Source organism: Microcebus murinus, chromosome 23 (genome assembly GCF_040939455.1).
Source record: "Microcebus murinus isolate Inina chromosome 23, M.murinus_Inina_mat1.0, whole genome shotgun sequence".
In the NCBI taxonomy this organism is placed as follows: domain Eukaryota; kingdom Metazoa; phylum Chordata; class Mammalia; order Primates; family Cheirogaleidae; genus Microcebus; species Microcebus murinus.
This window is the reverse complement of record NC_134126.1, coordinates 5,694,356-5,710,587: the sequence shown is the minus strand read 5'-3', so window position 1 is coordinate 5,710,587 and position 16,232 is coordinate 5,694,356. Positions and strand designations below refer to the sequence as shown.

The following is a 16,232-nucleotide window of genomic DNA, read 5'->3' as shown; positions in this document are numbered from 1 at the left end:
TTCTCTGACCTATTAATACTCACTCGGTACTTATTTTTACCAGCAAGTCTTGGCTGTTCTTAAGGGCAGAGACCATGTCTTTATTGACTTCAAATGTCCAGCACATAAACCTGTTAAATCCTACCCATTGTTCAAGGGCCTTCCCAGTGCTACCCCTTCCATAATATATTTATGATATCACCAACCAGATATAATTTCTTACTCCTATTCTTTATAGGTTGTACCACTTCTATTACATTTATTGTGTTCTCTTTTGTTATATAGCAATTTGATTACCCTTCTTATTCACCATTACACTGTAAGCTTGTGAAAATCACAGGTGTATTATAATATCTTGTGTACTCCACTCTGCCCCACCCCCAAGCCCACTCAAAATCATTCTCAGAATTAGAAGGTGCTCAACAGTGCCAATGAATTAAATAGCAATGGTTATGCCATCCTCACAGTTACAATAGCCAATTCAAATGGTAGAAACAATGAACAAACAGGCTTTACCTGGTTTATTTGTTTAAGGAACAAGAAATATTTGTAGTCAATGAAAAGTACTTCTCTGTGAACATTTTGAAAGGGCTACATCCCTTTGCCAATATCCCTTGTGCCAGTATTTCTACAAACTTCCCCATCTCTCATGTTTTATAAATTCCCATCAGCATCTGGGGTGATTTTTATATAACTCTACTTTCTGATATATTATGCAGCATGGCATAGTATATAAGAAATGTCCTTTATGGTCACATAGCCCCAGTTCCATATTAGGTAGCTCAGCTGAAGTTTAGTAAGCATGCTGCTTACCCTATCTGAAGTTTAGATTCCTTATGTCTATTATGAAGACCCAAACAAACAGCCTCTTACGATTATTATGAAGATTAAATGTCTTTAAGGCACTCTTTCCAATACTTGGCATATTAAAGGTACTAAAATATTATTTTAAGGGTATCAATTCAGTTGCACAAAGATTTATAGAGTTCCCACGAAGGCCATGCACTAATTTGTTCTGAGGACCCAGGAATGATTGAGATAGCACACGCCCTATTTCTCCAAGAGGGAGGGAGACAGACAATTCAACATGCAAGTGTAGCGCCTTGTGATAAGCACAGTGACACAGGAGTGCATACAGACTGCAGCTAGGGCACAAATGAGGGGTGCCTATGAAATCAGAAGACATTTTTGCTCTCCCAGTAACTTCAAATCACTGCCTAAATTCTAAAACTTAGCACCTGCAAAGTATGGCCATTATTAACAAGAAAATCCACTTGATGGTCTGGTGCTAAGCGGACAATGCAAGGTGCCAGGTGCCATATAACCACATTGCAGAATTATCATGCCCTCTGAGTCCTACCACACTCTAGAATTCAGCGCAATCTCATGGGGAAACAGGAACCAAATCCGCACACAAATATCCATCCATTAGATATGTAGAAGAGCCTCAAGATGAAAACATAATCAATACACATGTATTTTCATATTTTCTCATTGGGGTAATAACTTAAAACTCAATAGTTTTAAAAGAAGAGACAGGGCCTGATGCTTGTTATGCTTCTAAAGCCTGGTGTGTTTTTAATTGTCTAAAATAGCATGCTAATTTTAAAAGGCAAAATAATAAAAGACATACAGGGTTGTGAATGGAAAAGTTTCAAAGCTCACAAGGCCAATTTCTCATTATAAGTGGCCCCTGGGGAGAGATGAGAAACCGCACTTTGCTTGTCAGACAGGAACCGGTGTGCTACTTTACATGTTGCTTTACTCATAGCAACCTTAGCGGAACTAGAATGTTACAAGGGAAACAACAACGTGAGTTTAGGTAAATGGAGTCTGATGGCTTCACTACTTACCATGAAGGACAGCAGTGACAGGAGAGCCTTGAGGCTATTTCAGGGCCGTGCCCTGCATCTCCAAATGGGGTTGGCAAAGAGCTGCAGGAGAAAAGGCACCAAGTCCTTAGCAACTTCCCTGACTGGCATCTGCCTGCCCTCCCTTTCCTGACACTGCTCTGCTCTGCACCTAGCAGAGGGGTGAATATGCATGTTCTGGCCTTTGCTTCCCTTTAGCCTAAGTTCTAAACATCTTGGGCAGGTGCAACCTAGGAAAACCTTTTATTTCCCTTAGCTGTCCTTGCATTTCTAGTGAGCTCTACTTAAGTTGATTTCAAATATTGTCCCTTCTTATAATCAAAATAATCGGTTTGAGTGTGGTCTTCTGGGTGGTTGCAAATATACACGTCATCATTACATTTCTATAAAAGCAGCACCCTCCTAGCTCTTATTCATTCCCATCCTTCTCACTTGGATTCTTTGTAAGAGTATGATCTCCAATGGAGAGATTTGATCATGAGGAGTAAATTAAGTCTTCTATGTCATCAACTGGAAAAAAATGAAATTAAATATCATTAAAGAAAAATAAATCCTTTTAGTTCACTCTTTCCTCTGCTTATTCACAACTAATAGCATACATATATATAATCATAAATTTTTTCTGAAGTATCAACATAGGGCAAGCTATGATCCAGCTAAGAACATAACAAAGACTAAATGCTATAAGATTAATACCTTGTCATGAGTGTCTAGTTCTTGCTCAGTGAGAATAAAATGGAAGAGCTCCCACCAATGCACGGGAGTCTGCTCAGAGAGGAGCAGCTGCCCAAAGCTGCCGGGTGGTTGATGACATGCTAACATCTATCGAATTAAGAGCCACGGTGATACTGAGTCTCAACTTCCTCTTCTGAAAAATGAAGATAATAGGATCTGCCTCTGAAGGTTGTTGAAATGATTAGGTGAAGTTCCTAGCTCACTGTGCCCATTGTGTGCTCTATATAAATGATAATTATTATTTTTATTATTACTCTGAATAATAAATACTCCATAATACCCTTGAGGACATCTGTAAACACAAAACAAAACAGAACTCCTCAGATATATCCATCATGAGCCTGCCTAGCAGACATGTGTGATACAAGGGGAAAGCCGTAGCCCGACAGCTGGAGACCGGGGCATGAGACGGGTCTGCGCTCGGCTGTGAGACCTGCGTTGCCCACTGTCCTCTCTGTCAATTTTGTCGTTTGAAAATTTAAGGAGTCAACCAAACTTATTTGTAATGCCCTGAGAGCTCACGGACTATCAATTTTATGAACCCTCTGGATTAAGTAGGACCCATCTGCAATATCTGAGAGATCTAACATCTTGTGTCTGCTCCTGCACTCAACTGTGAGAAACACAGCCAGATGATGCCCTGGAGCCCCTGTGGGAAGGAGGGCGCCATTGCACACCTGTCCCTAGAGAACTGCAGACTAGCACACCTGAACTCCCAAACGTCCTCAGATCCAATCCTCCTGGGCAACTCTACAAGACCCCAGATACATTTATTTCTTGACAAAGGGACAGGCTACTGTACCAGCTGATAAAGAGCCTATCTCTTAGGAACCCAAAGCACTTGACCGATAGTATCACATGAAAACTGTTAGTTGCTGGCGGGCAGCTTGCATGCAAAATCATTTCGATAAGTAATCTGAAACACCGAGAATCAAGCGACTTTCTCTTTGCGCCAGTGAGTCAGGGGAACGTAACTATAAATTCTGTTTACTCACCCAGCTTCCCAATTAGGTCAACTGCAACTGCCCAGGCAACTTTGATGACCCTGCCATGGATCTTTCACCTGGCTGCTACCTTGTGCTTCTGAACCTCCGAGACCTCGGCCCTGGCTCTACCTACCCCACGCCACCACCCCCACCCGTGGGGTCCACACTGCGCTGCCCCCGCCCGCAGCACCCCGGCACCACCGTCGTCGCCGCTCACTCTCCGCAGCTGCACGGGCCAATGCCCTCTGACCTTGATCAACCACAGTGTCAGCAGTGTTACTTAAATCAGCAGTCCCCAACATTTTTGGCACCAAGGGAAGCTTTCATGGAAGACAGTTTTTCCGTGGACAGGTCTCAGGGGTGGGGGCATGGTCTGGGGACGATTCAAGCGCATTGCACCTATTGTGCAGTCAGACCTCTCTGCTAATGATCGCCTGCATTCGCCGCTCCCAGCGCCGGCCTCGCCGCTCAGCCCCGCAGACCAGCAGGCACCAGACTCGCGCAAGGAGCCGCAACCGCCTGCGCAGCTACGCAGGGCCCGAGACGGACGCGGGCCTGACACGAGCGCGCGGGACGAGCCGGGCGGGCGGAGCGGCCCTGACCGTGCCCGCAGCTGCAGCTGCGCCCGCCGCCCGCCGCCGCCGCCCGCCCCCGCCGCCCGCCGCCCCGTTCCTGCGGCCACCGACCAGCGCGTCTGCGCGCGGCGGTTGGGGACTGCGGAGTTAGATGCCCCTCCTCCAAATCCTGCAATAGAGAATAGAATTTTCCACAACTCAAAATTAAAATGTACGCAAAATTTGCCTCTGGTATCTATCTCTTAGCTTTTTGTGTCTCCTTCTAACAAGACCACCTGAATAATTTGTGAATCTCGGTGCAAAATGAAAATAAAGAGTCCTTTGTTGAAAAATTGAGACTTTTAAGATAGTGACACAGAGCACCGAAGCCAGACTGTGGGCCGGAGCGACTGCGCGACACACCGCACGCACATAAAGTCAGCTCGCTGGCCGGTGCCGTTCCTGGGTCGCTGCCCGCTGCATGCTCTGTACAAGTGATAATTATTATTTCTATTATCACTCTGAACAATAAAAATTTCTCTTTTTCCCAAGTTCTAAGCACCTCTTAAGAAATGGTCTGGTGTCTTCGTCAACCATGAAGCGTTCCCCCTCTCTCGGCGGCAAGCCCCAGTGGCGTTTTCGCCAGTCCCTGGACTCCCAGGGCCACTCACAGGCTGCCCGCCTTGGCTAGGGTTCCAGCTCAGCCCCGCCCAAGCTGCCCCCAGCTACTCCACTGGACTGCGCCATTTGCTACCTGGGAGGGCGTCTAATCCAAGTTCCCATTTAAGTATGGCCTCCAAATCTCGGCTTCATTTTTATTGACTACTTTAGTGACATTTTATTGACTACTAATTTCCCAGGGGAAATGCTCTGTGCGTGAACACTGTGAATCTCAGTACCTGTCAAACAACCTTGCACGCGGTCCACCTACGGGCAGCCCTTGGGTCAGCTCTCCTCGGGAGAGGGCTCCATTCCCCTTCCCCAGGATGACAGACTAAACACTTAATTTCTCGTTCTACAGAACCAAAACATCTGTAGGCTAACAGCAGCTCTGCCAACAGCAGACGCTACAGCCGGAGTCAATAAACTACAGCCTACAAACAAAGCCTCACATCCCTCTGGATACTGCTTGACCCAAAACAGACGTAAGCGGAATACTCCTTAATTACCACTGTTTCCATAATACTTTTCTGACCCCCTTTTCTCAGGCATGTTTAATTCTCCAGGCTATTTCTAGGCATTGAACTTAAGCAATTTAAATCTGTTTCCAGTCTACAGATAGTATCATTCATCCTACCAAACAACCCTGGGCCTTGGCAGAAAGTAAAAATAAAATAATAAGTATATTATTGTTTATATTATTAAATATAACTAGCGCTTTGAGCTTCAAGAGTTTTTTAGAAAAGTTTGGGTGCTTTTTACTTGTCATCAAATTCAAATGAATTTTGTTTACATCATGTTATTGAAATACTAGGCATAAACTAAATTTCAGAAATTTAAGCTAGAATTAACTAAGGGAATCTTTATGGAATTTTTTAATAAAATAAATCATTTTCAATAATCATCACCCCTCAATTTATATTTTTCTGTCAGATATTTTATTATATTCTGATAGTAGGCAAGCATACATTGTGTTTCTTTAAAGAATCGTGCCCAAATTATATCATTTGAGGCAGATAGATTCAGAAACATAACATTCCATTTGTGCAACTGAATAAAAACCAAGTTAATAACACTCAAGGGAAGAAATGATAGTCTCAATATGGAATTAGTTAGTTACAATAAATATAATATAGCAAGAATGGAGGGGAATTCCTTTAACCACAGCATCTGTGCCATGCGGCTTTCTGGAAAGAATGGAGGGAGGTAAATCTATAAACACATGTGTCTAAAGACTCTAGGCTATTACCTAAATTGAGATGAGAATGTAAGATATTTATGATTCTTCCATTTACCAGAAGTAAACCAGAGAGGGAATGAGAGCCCTTATGTTTATAGTAAAAAGTACACAGAACTCGGCAGTTAGGTCCTGGCTCTAGCCTCAGCTGTATCCCAGGCATTGTGTGATTCAGTACAATGCACAAGAGATCAGTTTCCTTTTTCAATTAAATGAAAGCTTTGAACTAGATTCTCTAAATTTCCTTTAAATTCTAAATTTCTGTGATAGAACATCTACATTAAAATGGAGTTGGAGAAGCAGTCTCTAACATAAGCTCTTCCACTTCCTAAATAGGCAACCGACATTTAAATATAAAAATAACTCTCTTTTTGTAAAAGTTGCCTTCACAACGCTGTTTGGAAAAGATTATAAGGAAAGCAAACAATTGATATAAATTTCCCATTTATATTTACCTTCCTACTCACACAGAAAAGCAATAAGATGGTATAAGTAAGTGCTCACCAACCCTGGGGGAAAAAAACAACCAAAATGCCATTTCTACTAAATTACTGTATTTGGAATTTTTCAATAGAGTTAAACAAGTTTCAATGTTGTATTAGATACTATTTTCTGTAATACCTGAAAATGTGTTTGGGAAAGATGGATGCTTGTTTTTAATTTTCTGAAATTTTTCTTTTTCAAACAATTCATCCTTCTTGTATTCCTTTGCTCAGCTTCATCTGTAAACATCACTCAGAGAATCTCCGTTAGCCTGGTATTGTGCATTCGAAATTCCCTACACGGCTCCAGGCACCCAGGATTATATTTCTTATAGCAGTCATTACTTTTCATGAATAGTAGATATAATTTTCTTTGGGCAAAATTACCTTTTCTTCATGCAATAATGGTTCAAGTATACATTTTCTATATCTGAAAAAAAGCATTTATTTTCCACATGAGTTTTAGAGTTCTTAAAGCAACTTCCCAAATATTCAAGCTTGAGGGGGGAAAAGTATATCAAAGTAGGCTTCTGAAGCTTCTGGGATTGCAAATTTTTTTAATTCTTTGCCTTTCCTAAAACATTAAACTTGTTTTATCCAATTTTATTTGCACTATTATGTCCTTTAAACCTTTCAAAGGTTTTAAGATCCAGTTTCATAATGCTGTTTTTGGATCCTAAAGACAAACGTTTGCTTTGTGTTTCATTCTAGTTCCTTATTTGCCAGAGTCACAAGGACTCCATTATTCAAATTTGCATGTTTCATAAAAACATATATTTGTGTAAATTACACTTACAAAGTTTGGCATTTCTACACATATCTCATTAATCATTACACTAATTAGAGATTATAAGAAGGTTACAGCAGAGAGGCAGGACTACCTCTTAAGAAACTATGAGGCATGGGAAAACTCATACAATATAATCCTTCCCAAACTCCACCCCACAATTTTTATCCAAGTGAAAATTAGCTAAAACAAACACTAAAGGATAGTTTTTGTTTTGGATGAACTTGTTGGAGAATACATTCATTCATTCTTAAAGCATTTATTGAACATCTACTATACCAGTCTCAATGCTATGTCCACATATGTAGGTGAAGCACAAATGAGAAAAGTGGGAGATTCCTTTAGAAAAGGAGGGAGAAAGCATGCAGGATAATCCTGAGCTCTAAATTGTTTTAGGTCCCACCTATCAGCTGAAGGAGGTATCCTTCTCTTTCCCGATTACCCCAGCCTCTGAGTCACTACCTAGCCATCCACTTCCTGAGTCATTAGACACCACTCAAGCCTAGGTGGGATGGGGGTATTTATCATCATTGGCCACTGTCCTGGGACAGATTTGTTTCAAGATTAGGTGGATAAGTTTTTAAATGGTGATCTGCAGAAAAACCATTTTAATTTCTGTGATAGGGAAAAAAACCAGGAAATGTGGCACAAGTATGTTTGTTCTGCTCTTCTATAGCAGAAAATTTATATACTTTGCACATGGCAGAAAGGGACAGGCTTACCTTACAAACAAGGACAGGGAGTTGATTAGGTGATTAGAGACAGACTAGCCAAAGCTTTGCAAATACACACTGGTGGGCCCCTGTGTGTTCAAGGCCTTCCTCATTTAAAGAAGCAAACAATGGTGCTTTCCATCTGTGACAACAAGGAAATGCTCAAGTTCCAGTTTCCTTGATATTTCATTGCTTTCAGTTTTGTCTAAAACTGAATATATTACATTATTTCATCAAAATGAAAATATGGAGCATAGTATGTTTCAGGATGTAGTATGTTTTATGCATGTTTCAGGACATAGCATGAAAGATCTTCTCTCTACCAGACACTTAGAAATGCTAGAAAAAAATATAACAGGTACATCTCCCATTTAAGTGTGTAGCCAAGCTTGCAAAAAATAAGGGAAATCAAGGGGGAAAAAAAAAGGAAGTCCTAAACCCAAATCATAAACTAGCATTTAAAGTATAGGTGAGTTCAGCAGTTGCTAATCTCAGTTACCTAGAGATCTGGCTTTTAAGAGTCCTTTGAAAGGCAGAAAATGAAATTGAAGGCTGTCCCTACATTGAGCCAGGGACTCGCAGACTGCTACACCTTCTGTGAAAGAGTAGACAGAAAAAACTAGTCACCTGCAAAGACTGATGACAAGGACACATATCTATTTCAGTGTAATACCAGGTCTGTAATTTAAATTTATCCTACCTGTGTTGTCCAGGAAGCCCAAGCCAAGTAAATAGCACATCAGTCCTGGATTGGAAATACCTGGGCTGCCTGACAGAGCCAAATGCAAATCTTCTTCAAAGGGAGGCACCCTCAACCCAGTCCTCGGAGAATTCCACAGATTAAACAGCGTGGATATGCAAAAATGCAAGTAGACGCCCTCAGTTCACATTAAGCCACTGCAGACAGCTTCCTTCACTTCCAGGAAAAGAATATCATTTTTTAGCTATGTTAACATTGCCTTAATTACATTGGAGGAAACAACATTCTAACTGATGCCCTGGAAGCTGGCCAGGAAGGACACGATGATCCACCAAGTGTTCAGGAGAAAAGAGAAGCCAAGAAGGACCAATATTGTTTTCAATTACAAGCTGGAGATCCAAAACCAGAGAGCATTACTGACTTCCAGGGAGGGCCAAGAGAATGGATTTAGGGCAGCTGCCAAGAGGAAAAGAAGAATGGGAGTTAGTGACTAAACTCTCTAGAATGGCAGGACCACGATGATAACTAAAGGTATCTTTAAAGCCAGTCATTTGAATAAATGCAGGCAAAAATGCTAACTTCAACAGCTACTTAAGTTCATTTTGTGCTGGCAACAGGGTCAGGTACTCAGTAATCTGTTTCTAATTTATATCGTCACTATGTTTTGGGCTCACACAAACCAGAAGCCAAAGTTAGGTTGTTTCTGGTTGGCAGGAAGTCAGAGGGGACAAGACCAGGATGGGTCAAGTGTCTGGTTGCAGAGTTTTAGGCCACACCCGAGCCGGGCGCTGCGCGGAGAGAGGCGCGGGAGGCAGCACAGGCAGACAGGACGGCTGGGAGGCCGCAGGGGCCGGTGCAGGGTTCAAGCAGGAGCAGGCGCCCGTCTCCCTCCAGACACTGCCCGAACTTCTCCCTGCTGGATACACTTCCCTGAAGAATCCACCAGTGTCTAAGAATTCGTCCTGTTCCTAGAATATATTGAAAAGTGACATCCTATGAACAAATGGCAAAAACTGTATAATATAAACAGGATGCACCGTGATAATCGGCCTATGGTTATTTGTTAAACCACCACCACTGGCATTAACCAAGTAGCTATATTTCTCCCTTTTTTGCAGAAGATATAAATGGCAAATCCTAATATTTATAATTTCTAATATTTCATTATTCTGTTGTGAAGTGCATTCTGGGTTTCAAACATACAAACTACTAAATATTCTTTAATTGTACCTATTTGAACTTGTGTTACTTTGGACTTAATTTGGCTAAAATAAGAATAGATTAAGAGTGCTCTATAGTAGGCAGGTTGCAGTTAGTTGGAAAGACTCAGCCTTTCAAAGGAAAGGGCATTCCTAAGCTGCATCAATGAAAGCACTACGATCCCGTTACCTGCCCGACAGCTCTGAATCATTCTGATTCACCTATGTTCCAAGGACTACATTGCTCTCACTCCATTGATTGAACTTGCCCTTCCCTTCTTCAGGGAACTAAACATGCTTAGAAACCTGCCACAAGGACCTACACTTTGTTCTGGAATTCCTCCAGGACCATCTTCTGCCTACTCATTCTGTTACTGTCCATTCCACAACTTCTTCATTTCTCAGTCTCTGTTGATGCCCAATTTTTACCATGTAGGAAGATGCTTATGTCTGACCCCGCTAAGCAGGGTTTGAAAGGGGCACTCTTAGAGAGTAAGAGGGTAAAAGTACCTTATGGGGCAGTCCTTGCAGAATCTTCCTGCCAGCTCCCTGCATCAAAACCATGAGAAAGAGGAAACATTCTTGAATCCCAGAAAATGAATTTTTCGGGGAAGAAAAGATTTGACTATGACACTGAAGATTTCCTGGAGAGATGTGGCATTCCAAATGTCCTGAGGTAGGGAAGGAAACCGGAACCACTAGCAACCAGGGAAAGTGGGTGCTATCAGCAAACCTGAATCCTTCCCAACTAAGGCAAACCCTGCGCCTCGTGTCATTGCTGCATCTGCTCGGCTTCTGACATTCGGAAGTCTGTCTGCCTATTCTAGTCCCAAACTCATCTTTTGGGTTTGATAAATTCAATCTCTTTGGGTTTGGACCTCAAAATCATTAAATGCAAGTAAAGATAATCTTCTACCTTATTGGACTCCTCAATATTTTAAGCACTCCATCAACTGCATTCTGATCTTCTTTTTTGCTATTTTATTACAGCATTCCTCAACTCCCACCACTCTGTCTCTGTCTCTGTCTCTCTCTCTCACACACAGTTGGATTATATCCAGGAAAAGGACACTAATAATCTCATCTTATTCTGTATTCATTAGACCTCATTTTAAGCATTGTATTCAATCTAAATTTTAACAAGCATATTAACAAACTGGAAAATGATGGAGAGTTCAAAACTGCCCTAGAGGACCAGTTGAAGAAACTAGAAAGGTTTGACTATGAAAGAGTCCTTTTTAGATCCTTCCATTGTGATAAATCCCTAGTAATTTGACTATTCCAAACAAATCGATTTTAATGGTTCTCAACAATTTGATGACATGTGTGTGCAGTGGTAGCCTACTTGTCTGTACTCAATTCTCTGTCTTTTTAAAAAGGGATTTTACTTTAGGCTATACATTTTTTAAAACTAGAAAATGAATTATTTTGGGAAGAGGGTTTGACTATTACATTGAAGATTTCATGGAGCTGCTGCTTCCAATTATCTGATCACTTCAGCTGGTCTGCTAACGTCTGATAAAACCTCTTTATCAGCAATGCATTGGAATCCCACAGCACTACTTTCCATATTCAACAAAACCTCTCTTTGCATAGATACTTGTGTGTAAAAACGGAACATTCGTACTGAGGCCAGAGTGCCATAGAAGGTAATTACAGAGACAGCAAAATCCTTTCATGCTGGGAAAAATAAAATGCTGAGTGTCTGGTGAAATTTCAGAACCTGATTCAAAAGGATCATAATAAAGAGGAGATAAAATTGAGCATGGTGGACTGCTCTACAGGATATATTTGTAAGTATGAGATTCTATAAAATAGTTGATAAAACAAGAATGTTGGCTTGATATAAATGACTAGTGGATGGTGATTTCTACAGGACTGCTGGGAGTGTTGGCAGGGTTTCTTCTAAGAAAAAAACAAACTAGTAAACACATATTCTTATGCCCAGCTTTTTATACTTAAAACAAAAATTTACAGTCACCTCCCCCTATATAAACAAATTTTCTAAATTGGGCAATAGGAGATAATAGTTTTAAAGTATATTCTTTCATTTTATGTGTTTTATGTATGTATATGTATGTATATGTTTAGATAAGGATATATTATAAAGTCAGACATTTTGGAATTCTTTATTTCAAAAATTATGCATTACCAAATTATTTGTTCCAACAGTTTATTAGTTGTACTGACTCCAGATTTGATTGTTACAAGGTTTATCTGAAGCATTGTTAATCTTGATTTGATGAAACTTCTTTATTTCTTCATGTTATGCCTAAGCACAGCTACACGCAAATTACTTATTTTTTTAAAGGGCAAGAATTTTGTGTGTTCTGGCAAACAAGATCTCACTAAAATGTAATTTGCTTCGGATTTTTCTAAATTTTATGTAGGTAGCATACTACATCATAAAATAAAGACATGTGTTTAAATACAGATATTATATATGAACAGAAAGAATTACTGATTTCCTATTAGGATAATAAAAATATTTAAATATGTGAAAATATTTTTTTTAAAAATTCATTTATTTTCATATCACTTTAAGATTTTATTTAAATACTACAGGAAACTTGACTCTATTTCTGGCATAATACATATCAAATTCAATTAATCACTAATGCATTTATAAACACTCTAAGAATTAGATTCTATCAATGAGATGTATCCTTTCTCTTAAATAATTATCAGGAGAAAACTTTGGAAGCAAAATCATTATGGAGACCTAAACTTGTTCTAAATAACCTTAGATTGTAAAAGTGCACATTAGTTTCACCAAGAACTTATTGAAAAATAAAAAAGATAAGCAAATTGATATGTAATATTAAGATAAATATAAAATATTTAAAGAAAAATCAATGGAAAAAGACAAATAAAGCAGTATAGGAATTTTTATAATAGTTCATTAAATTAATAAAATTCTTGATAAGGAGTTAATAGATCAAAAATAGAGATAACCATAATCTAGCATTTATGAAGTGGAAACATTATTTACTTAAAACTTAAGGCAGATTATTTATAGAAATCCTTGCCAAATATGCATTTTACAGGAAGCACACAATAATCTTTTTATTTTTGTTTTGTTTTGTTATTATTTTATTTTTAGATCAGTGGAATGTTTTCACATATCATACCACCAACATGAGAAAAAATGATTATTGTTGATTTGAATCTTGGTGAATTCATCTACAATTTAAATCAGGTCTATATTATATCAATTTAGGTCATTCTTTCTTTCACAGGAACTCTTTTTTTGCCAAAATTTGCAGTTCTATGGAATATTTGAGGTTGATTGTTATTTTTACCAGTAATTGACTCCTTGTACTCTACTCTGAAGGGTATAATTTAACTAAAAATATTATTAGATTTAACTAATAAACAAAATAAATGTGTTAATCAATAGGAAATTTTAATCAAATCCTTATCCTAAAGACCTATACTTTTTTTTAAAAAAATAGAATTTATCCTTTTGGGAATTACCTAAAATATTTCTTATATGTTCTCAATTATAAATGTGAGAGGGTTTCATATGTCACTCTATATTTTGATGTATTTAACTGTCAATTGAGATGTATTATTTAATGATAAATACTGTTGAATGCAGGATTGCAGATACTTCTTTTTGAACCAGTAGTAATTTTGCAAATTCTTTGTCCTCAGACTGTGGATTATATTTTCTCATTTTGTCTGATGAAATTTCAAAGGCTGTCTTTTCTCTTCTCATTTTAGAGGTATGAGAATTTTAACTTCTATTCCTTCATCTGCTTTCTACCTTCCAAAATAACCTTGAAATACTTTGTCATTTTCCTTCATGTTTAACACATTAACTGCCATGTGAGTTGTATTTAACCCACACTAGTTTTGAGCCCAGGGCCTCATGAAGCAAAACCTTGCAGTTGGTTCCTGAAAAATCTTACTTGTTGATGTTCTTATTGTTACAATTAATATTGACAATTTAATTCTAAAAACGTGGATTGTATTGCATTTAACTCATGCTCCGAAAACAATAAAAAATAACAAGTTAGAAAGGATAATTTTGTTTTAATAAAACACCATAGCCCCAGGGAAAAAGTTTTTTTCTAGTGTGGTAGTCAATGTGTTAAGCCTTCATTTTCCTTTACTATAATTTTACCAGTGTTTGGTTCAAAAAGGTAATAAATTCGGGTGGTCAATCTGACCTTTTTATCCAAAACTGGGTTAAATATTTGTGAATTCACCTCTTTGTTTCAATGTGGACGGCATTATGAGGGCACAGGGAATGTTCTGTGATATTCCAGCAAAGTAGTGGCTCATGGCAACTGTGAATCAATAGAAGCACAGAAGTGCAGACATGTGGGTGGATATTTGATCCCAGAAATCTTAGAATTTAGGTGGCAGGGCACCAGGTGCTGGGCAGGGGCACAGAAGAGCTCCAATCACTGGGACATTTCAGAAGGGACTGGAAAACCAGAGAACTTCATAAAACTCAAATTTTTTGTGGTCTTTTCATTCTATGCATAATACATCTTGTGCATAATTCTGTCCCTAAATATTTTCTGCAATTTAATTATTGATACTTTTATGAGATACTCTATTTGTATTCTGTAATTTAATAAATCTGTCAACATTTGACTTAGAGTACTAAACAACATATAAACAACAACTTGCACACACAGATTATCAAATAATATTTGAACAAACACTGCAGGGAACTTACAGTCTAGTGGAAGTAGATAAGTCAGATATATAAATAATATTATTTATATGTATTTTTATAGATATATTTATATTTTCTCCTTTTTCGATGTCCCCCAACTGAGTGGCTTAGACCAGAGAACCTCTTCAGAATCAGTCACATAGCTGGGACCAGCCACTAATATGATGTGTGAACAACTGAAATACAGGAACATAGGAACAGCAAAAGTGAAGAGAAGAAGGATTTGCAGAGACTTGTTGACATGTGAAGAATGGATAAGGTTAATAGAGAAAACTTGTGAGATCTGAGTTGAAATGTGAAACGAGGAAGGAATGCAGTCTGACAGAATGTGTACATAAAAAGAGTTTAGGAAATATTTTCTGAGTGACAGTGCAAGAAGATGAAGAAAGATCAGATAAACTGGAACAGAAAGCTTTTGCATACATGCATTTTTTTCTAATTTTGAGAGTTCCATTTTAGAAAAAAAGGAAATTGAGACTCTGAGGCTTAGTTAACATGCCTAATATCACACAGCTAATAAGAGCCTGATCTCAAGTGCGTGTCTGTCCAGCTTCAGAGCCAAGAATTGTTTGAGCATGCTCGGTCACGTCTCAGGAGCTGTTAGAAGCCCCTAAACTCTAGTGCATCTGGGAATCACTTCGCCTTCACTGTGCTTCTGGAGTGTTGCATTCTAAGACTGCTCTGCTTTTGCCAAACAATTCTATTTAAGTTATTAAAAATATATATATGATAACCTATAAGAATTTACTATTACCAAACAAAATAAAGTCCATGTTTAGTCTTGCATTTAAGGTCATCTAGAATCTCACTGTACACACAAACTTATCCCTATAATAAACTTTCCCTTTTGCTTAACCTACTTTGAGTCTATATCTGCAATCAAAAGAGTCCTAATTAATGAATTAACCTATGCCCCTTCCATCTTGTTCCTTCCTATAGTTATATTTAACTTCCTTGCTGCCTGGTCCTCCTCACTAACAGTAGAGACCCACACAGAAAACAAAGTCCATCAGACCATGCCCCCGCAAGTTCCTATCTTCAAATCTGCAGATGTACTTGAATCTGCGCCTATACTTTTCCTACCCTTTCGTTACAAGGGAACAGTAACTTCTTATAGTTCCACTTCTCCAATGGCTATCCCAGTCCCCACATTCTGAATTCTAGCTCCTCCTTCTTTCTCAGGAACCTGAAATTCTCATGATTTTCCCTCTTTCTCCTGTGTCTTCAACTGCTGTCCATGGCCAACCTCAGGTGTGTCACTGGCAGTGCAGACTACTGTGATGATGGCCCTGGAGACACGCTGGTGGCCCGGAGTGGGCCACGGCAAGAGCCCTGCCTCTGACTCTATTCTACCTTTCTATCAGCAGCTTTCAAAAAAGACAAGGAAGAAAGAAACAGTGCAAGGAAGAAAGGACGAACAAATTACAAATAGCTCTGTGGCAGTAGCCCTCCATGTGTCCTGGGCTTCAGTCCCTCTTGCTGTCCTCCCTCTCGTTCCTGTCCTCCCTGCGCCACTGAACCCCCTCTCACCAAGGTCATCGATGACCTTGTTAACAAACCTGACAGCATTTTTCAGTCCTTTGCTCTGTTAATCTCTTCCCACCTTTTTACACTCGATTGGCCACTCTTTCCTTTT

The 16,232-nt window shown here is 39.2% G+C and overlaps 2 long non-coding RNA genes across 2 annotated transcripts in view; one reads left to right on the top strand and one right to left on the bottom strand.

The window, feature by feature from the left end:
• The window catches only part of LOC105875390 (uncharacterized), a 45,809-nt gene that overhangs the window by 29,164 nt on the left and 413 nt on the right, over positions 1 to 16,232 (bottom strand). Inside the window, exons 2-3 of the long non-coding RNA XR_012914524.1 lie at positions 2,283 to 2,360; positions 1,833 to 1,913 (exon numbers count right to left, since the gene is read on the bottom strand). This is a non-coding gene — a long non-coding RNA (uncharacterized LOC105875390). The remainder of the gene's footprint in view (positions 1 to 1,832; positions 1,914 to 2,282; positions 2,361 to 16,232) is intronic.
• LOC142863878 (uncharacterized) lies at positions 11,609 to 14,819 on the top strand. Its single transcript, XR_012914523.1, has 3 exons — positions 11,609 to 11,696; positions 13,561 to 13,631; positions 14,658 to 14,819. It is a non-coding gene; the product is annotated as an uncharacterized LOC142863878 (long non-coding RNA).